This window comes from Natator depressus, chromosome 23, assembly GCF_965152275.1.
Source record: "Natator depressus isolate rNatDep1 chromosome 23, rNatDep2.hap1, whole genome shotgun sequence".
NCBI classification, from domain to species: Eukaryota; Metazoa; Chordata; order Testudines; family Cheloniidae; genus Natator; species Natator depressus.
This window is the reverse complement of record NC_134256.1, coordinates 11,527,474-11,534,774: the sequence shown is the minus strand read 5'-3', so window position 1 is coordinate 11,534,774 and position 7,301 is coordinate 11,527,474. Positions and strand designations below refer to the sequence as shown.

Here is a 7,301-nt window from a genome sequence, read left to right as displayed (position 1 = left end):
TGTCAGAAACTTCATGTTCTTAAAAGGCTATGCAGATATCAGTAATTGCTAAGAGGGTGAACACTTATTTTATGGAAATCATACAGATAAGATTTCATCACAAAGGTAAACAGCTCTTCTTCCTTTTTGTTCCACAAAGATCCATCAGTATAAACTGTTATGGGTTTGATATAAATTAATATTATGAGATATCAAATAAGTAGGCTCAATCAACTGTTATTAATAAAATTATCAATCAAAGATTAACACAACATAATACAGAAAGGAAAAGTTAATTTGTTACCAACCCATCGTGAAGACAGCTGTGCAGCTGGTCAAAATTTGATTGTGTGCATAACCCACCTGTATTTATACCTGACTCAAAGATTGGTTATACAATTTAGCACAGATACATTAGTATAATGTGGGATATTATTTGCTTAGTCTTAGCTGCTAATATACCTTATCCAGATAAGCTAGTAGTTAGCAATGAAAATAAATTACATTTCTAGTTAATTGTTCTGTTTGTGAGAGCTCAGTTTTATGAATTCCAGTACAGTTCCATTCTTTATATGGGAAGCAATCCCTTCACCATTAGCAATGTATGTAACTATGATTTCATAGGCAATGATTTTTCAGATCACCTTTCTTCTGGCTTCAAAGCATTCTGTTACTTTGGTTCAGATTGATCAACAGTGCCATGACACATCAGGGGGCTTTGGCTTAGTTTGATCAACAAAACAGAGACTCAAGGCTATTTAAAATTTATTCCTCTTCTTTAATTGAAGAAATTCTCATTGTTGTTTCTTTGTGGGAATTTTTAAAGAATGGATAAACAGCACCTGAGAATGAACAATCGTTAAATCTGAACAACAGAGACATGTCAGTTACACTGAAAAAGGTCACCTGCCCCTCTTGGTAACTAAAGTAAACTCCAATTTTCTGGAGCTTTTTCTGTGCCACTACCCTTGTCCATGGATCTGTTTTTGCCCAATAATCTTTCCCACTCAAACTCAGAACCCAGAATCCCTCTTTAGGGGACAGGGAAAGTTTTCCTTTTCTCTCTGTTGATTTTCTGGCAACTCCCAGGCCCCAGTCACTGCTGCTCCCGACATCAACCTCCCAATAGTGCTTTCCAGAGGAGAATCCTTCAGAGCCCAACACACAGACAGTCGAATCAAACCTCTCTGGGTTTGGTGAAACTTTCTGAGGTTGGGCTTCATGTTTCAAGCTCTTCTTATCCCCAGAAATGGAGAGGTTTGGGTGGGCTGTTTCTGCAGCAAGAGTGATGTCATCTGCAAAGAGATATTGGGTTTTCAAAAGCATGGGTCTAATGTTTTTCTGAGTGGTGTTAAGAGAAGTTTACAGAGTAAACACCATCCTGCACTCCTTTCTCAGCTGGCAATTTTGCCTGATTGAAGCCTACTTGACAATGTTTTTTGTTGTATTGAAATATTTCAGATACGTGACAGTTGTTTGAGGTTCACACGAAACTGGAAGTGATTTTGAATTATTTTGGTGGCATTCACAAGGGGGATATAGCCATCTACATCCAGCTTTTAGGTGATACTGGCATTCACAAAACCCTTGCCCAGCTGCTTCCTAACTCTGCAGGCACATCAATTCCTTAAGCATCTAGATTTCCACCACTAAAGTTTCCAAAGTCCATAAACTATGGTAACTGGGCATGCACTCAGCCACCTGAGTCCTGACATTGCCTACCAGCTTGGCACATAACTCATGCCCAAGCCCTATCACAATTGACAAAGTAGGTGGTCGCCTGCCTTTGGGGCCTGATCTAATAGATGTGAGAGAGACAAGGTGTATAAGGCAATAATTTTTATTGGACCAAATTCTGTTGGTGAGAGAGACAAGCTTTCGAGCCACGCAGAGCTCTTCTTATCACCAACAGAAGTTCATCCAATAAAAGATTTGTCTCCCTAATATCCTGGGACTGACATGGCTATATATCAGTAGATGTGCTCAGATAAGGAGGTTCCCCGCTTATATGTGCTTAAAATGTAGTCCTTGCTTGTAGTCCTGGTGAACTGGGGCCTCAGGGGAAAAAAAAATAATCTCCAAACAGCCAATCAGATTGTAGAAAAAATATTGCACCTATTATATTGGATCACTGTACTTCTCTATTGTCTATTATTTTACCATCAAAGTTATAATGGACTATCTTAGTAATTAAAATAATGTTTTGTCTAGAACCTAGAGGTGGGGATTGAGCATCAACACTCCTGAGTTCTATTCCTCTCTTTGACACTGACTCATTGAGTGAGCTGGTTCAAATATCTTAAGTAGTCTCTATAGATTGTGTGTAATACCAGCTTCACTGGGGGATAGATCCAGCTGGACTAATATTTGCAAAGAGCTTTAAGATGATCAGAAGAAAACTGCAATAAAATGCAAATTACTGTAACCACTGACATATCCTTATCTGGTATAAATCACCATGATTACAGTTGTCTTTCATGATCCCCTTAATGATCATCACTCAGTATCATATTCATTTTTCCACCATCACCATAATCAGCATGAATTTCAAATCAGCATGTCCAAGCCCCAGCAGGGTTCAGAAACTAGGTACTCTCCTGTCTAGCTGCCTTTGGGGTCTGATCCAGTAGATGTGAGAGAGACATCGTGGGTGAGGTAATATCTTTGATTGGACCAACTTCTCTTGTTGAGAGAGACAAGCTTTCGAGCTACACAGAGCAATTCTGCTCACTAACAGACGTTGGTCCAATCAAAGATATTACTTTGCCCACCTTCTCCCACTAATATCCTGGGAACACCACAGCTAGAACGCTACTGTATACACCACTAGATGTGCTCAGATGAGGAGGTGCCATCATTATATGTGCTTAAAGTTTATCCCTTGCTTAAGTACCCTGCTGAACTGGGGCCAAGGAAAAAATGTTTATATTCAAACAGCCAATCAGGTGGTAGAGAAGAAAATTATTGCACCTATTATGTTGGATCACTGTATTTCCATATTGTGTTCATTATTGCACTACAGATGTCATAATGGATTATCTTAGTAATAAAAATAATGTTTTGTCTAGAAGCGCGCATTGAGAATCAGCACTCCCGAGTTCTGTTGACTTCTTGACAATGACTTATTGAGTGAGCTTATTCAAATATTTTAAGCAGTCTCTGTGAACTGTGTATAATGCCTACTTCCCTGAGGGACAGATCCAGCTGGACTAATATTTGCAAAGAGCAATAAGAAAATTGCAATAAAATGTGAATTACTGTCACCACTGTCATATCCATATCAGCCATAAATCACCATGATTACAGCTGTCTTTCATCATCCCCTTAATGAATATCATTCAGTCTGAAATTCAGTTTTTTCCACCATCAATCTCAAATCAACACCACCACAACTGCCAGAGCTAACTTTTCACCACTATCTTCATCAGGACCAAATGACATCACGATCTCACACCTTTTATTCTTGGCCTCAACTGCAGAGCATCATAACCCCTGCCATTATTACTATGTACCCTTATTACTATGATCAAAGGAATCACCATTACTGCCACCTGTGCTTTTACCAGGCTTTTACCAGATTCTGATCTCACATCAGTGTAAATAAGGAGTGACTCCACATGAATCCATGAAATTACACTGGTGTGAAATTGGTATGAGGTCAGAATCAGGTCCTGATATAAATGTGACCCCCTCCCCCGCCTCAAGTAAACACTGTGTGAAAACTGAGCATGACTCTCAGGATTTGTGCTCAGGATAACAGCATTTTATGGTATGTTTCTAGTTTGGTTGCTGTATTAACACAATGATTTCTTCAAACTGGAAGAAATGTGTTTTCTGTTACCTGTTTTATTGCGAGCCCTTCTCCATTCTGAAATCAGAGTGAGAAATAAAAGACATTGAATTAAAAGAGTCCCATATTAAAGATTTTCCTGTCTCAGGCAGTAGGATGCTCCAGACTGAGGAAGCATTAAATGTCTATTTAATGTTCAGCAGAAAGAAGTGTAGATATTTATATGCACAAAAATGTTCCTAGAATGCACACACATGCAGACATAGAACACCATACCTAAATGTGGGCTTTTCTGAACTCCTCTGATTAGAACCTGAGCAGGGTCTTGGTCTGCCTAACAACTGCTTGGTCTGTCTTGCACCTCAAGCCAATGACTCATTTCATCATGTAACCTGTTCATTTTTGGGTGGTATGATTTCAGCTTTTTCTTTCATTGACCAAACTCCCTCACACTTGCCCTTCATCAGACTACCGCAGACTCTATTAACAACAAATAAGATCCCACTACTATTATTTACTTTGGTAGTATGGCAGTATACCCCAAATGATATAGGTACTAGGAATCAAAGCTACAAAGGGACTTGAGTGATGCAATACTCAGCATGTTCACATCTAACGTTTAGGCACATAGCCACCCACTGGGATTCATAAGGCCTGAGTTAGGCATCAAGGCTCCCTATTCACTGCATGGTTTAGCTTGTAATTAATACATTGATCTATTAGAAGAGCTGTATATAAGAGACGAATATCTGGTAGGTTATGGGTAAAAAATAGCTTACGGTTTAAAACTGAAATGCAAGAAATGTGTAAAATACTGAGCTTAGCCAAATTAGGATTTAGGATAAGTTGCCCGTATTATAAAGCTAATTTACCTGTGCTATCTTAATAATAAATCTGCTGAGCTTGTATCTGTTTCTATGCTGATGTTTTGAAAACTAACTGCTGAATTTGAATAATAATGGCTCTAAGAGGTAGAAACTATAAGATGACCATTGATAGCCAGGGTGAAATGTTAGAGACTTCCTTAAGATAATTGCATGTTACTATGGCGATAAGGTGATGTAAATGTTAATAAGTTAAAGAAGAACTATCCAAGTGGCCTATCAGATGAAGAGTCCCCCGTTATTATTGGGGTGCTCCCAAAGATGGTTATGCATATTAATGAGTTTTGGTGAGTACATGCATAACTTATTATAAATGGACCTAACAGATGGCTGGAGGTCATCGCTTCCTGGAGGTCATCATTTCTTGATCCTCAACAAGAGGCCGACACCTCCACTCTCCTTCACAATTCCATGTGGGTATGTGAGTATGAAAGAATTGGAAATGCTGGTGCCAGACACTTAGTTTTTTCTACCCATTGACATTTATGCAACAAGTCATATTTGTTAGGGTCTTATTCCTTCACCCACTTATCTTCTCAGATAGAAAATTGGAGTTTTCTATCTGAGAAGACTTTTAATAAAAGCACAGCTGATTAAATGTGATAATTGTTTCTTGCATGTGCCTCAAGTCTCCAACAACGAAGCTAGCCCACATAGTGGAGAGATAGGTGCTTAACAATGAACTCCACAATGGTCAGCACACTAGTCAGGGGGACACCTAATTTAGCCAATGGGAGATGCTAAGCCCTGCCCCTTCAGGTTGTTCATCACCTCAGTCTGGGCTGGAGGTACGTGCCTATCTCCACTGGGGAGTCTCAGCCATGTCTTAACCATTATCCCAGTTGTTATGGCACTCACCCAGGATGTGGAGATCCAGCTCTCACCCTCTGCCTGAGGTGGAACAAGGATTTGAACTTGGGTTTCACATCTCTCACCTGAGTGCCCTAGTCACTGGGCTGGAGGTTATAAGGGAAGTCCAGAGCTGTGGCTAATGAACACTCAAAGAAGCTTGGTGTGGGGGTAGGGAAAAGGAGCGATGAAAGGTTCTGTTTTTGCATCCTACCCGCCAATTCTGAGCTGGCTCTGCAGTGGGATGTCCACACTGTGCAGAGTACAGCAGTTTAAAGGATGCTCTGAACTGTTCTGGTAACCAACAGATCCCTGGCTATTGCAGGAGGCAGGTAGTGTGGGTGATGAGCCATGCCCCCTTTTTCCTGCCACACCATTTGCACTGGACAAGATGGAGGGTGAAATAGTAGCTGTACATGATACAAAGATTCCCCAGTGCAAGAGGAATCCCCTAGTGCTCTGATCCATTGTTTTTTGGAGAAGTCTGTGTAGTCAAAGCAGCATAAAGATGCTGCAATGTGGCTGAGAATATGAAAGAAAATATATATTTTTTTAAATTAAAAGAGCTACTATTTCCACAGTGCTACACAACAATTAAAATAAATAGAATTTTCATTGTCTCAAAATGATTTTCCCAATTACTAACACACAAAATATCATGAAAAAAATTACATAATGAAAAAACAAACACCATAGAAAACTTATGCTAGCCTCCTGCATAATCTCAAAGATAAATTTAAGAAAAGTGTAGTCAAGGTATTACTGAATGTCTATACTATCAGTGATACTTAAAATCAGTCTTCAATTTTAGATGAAAGAAAAGAAGTACAAATATTCTAGGGTAACCAACTTTCTTCCCGTGGGAGAAAGTCATTACAGTTCTCTTATGGGGTTAAAAAGAAATTGGCTGGCTAATGAACACTCCTTGAATTGCGGAAAGGCAATAAAATGAAGAAATATCTCTTTTCACTTAAAAACAATCTTCTGAAGGTTAGTAGCAGCTGATAAATCAAAAAGAACTTACCAAGTTCATTCCGGAGTTGGTCTGCAAAAGTGTGATTTTAATTAGAATTGCATGAACAGGTATTACCCTACCTCATTGAAGGAGCTGCCCCTGCACACCTCCCCAGTCATCAACTGCCAGTCTTCTCATTCATCGTCTTTCTTACACACCACATTTAACACATCACCCAGATTCAGTCACAGTTCCTAATCTTGCACTCCACAACTAAATAAAATCAAGGCGCTGTGTTCTCAAAAAACTGAAGACCCAGCCCAGCCCACTGACTTCTGTTTACAAATGTCCTTCTCCCACCATAGATTACAACAGCTACCTTACTGACAATTGTTGGAAACCTCAGTCTGTTCAAGGACCTCTAGTCATACCAAGAAAATATGAATAAATTGTGTTTGATCTGATTAACAATAATCTCAAAAATCAAAGCAAACCTACCATTTTCTTTCTGAAGCTTTTCTGAAAAACATAAAATTAAAATTCATTTGAAAAAAATTACAATCCTTTAAATATTCAAGATGTATTGTAATATCCAAATGTAAAGTGATGTACAGCTTCCATGCACTGCTATACTTCCTTTGTGACACTCAGTGTATATCTACATAGACATATGTGCCAAGGGGATCGGTCACGATTGTACTTGGGTGGCTGGCCTGAGTCTATGCCTCTGCCACTGTGTCCACAATGCTATCTGTAGTGCACTAGCAGAAGTACGAAAAATAACTAGATACATGAATCCTCATCCTAGGTTGTGTGAGGTTTCTTCCACAAATTTAGAGAGAGA

The 7,301-nt window shown here is 39.3% G+C and overlaps 1 long non-coding RNA gene across 1 annotated transcript; it reads right to left on the bottom strand.

Annotated features, from left to right (window-relative positions):
- Positions 1-1,060: 1,060 nt before the first annotated feature.
- LOC141976537 (uncharacterized) lies at positions 1,061-6,548 on the bottom strand. The gene is made up of 3 exons (XR_012636121.1): positions 6,527-6,548; positions 3,821-3,847; positions 1,061-1,274 (listed from the first exon to the last, which is right to left on the bottom strand). It is a non-coding gene; the product is annotated as an uncharacterized LOC141976537 (long non-coding RNA).
- Between the last annotated feature and the right edge of the window lie 753 nt (positions 6,549-7,301).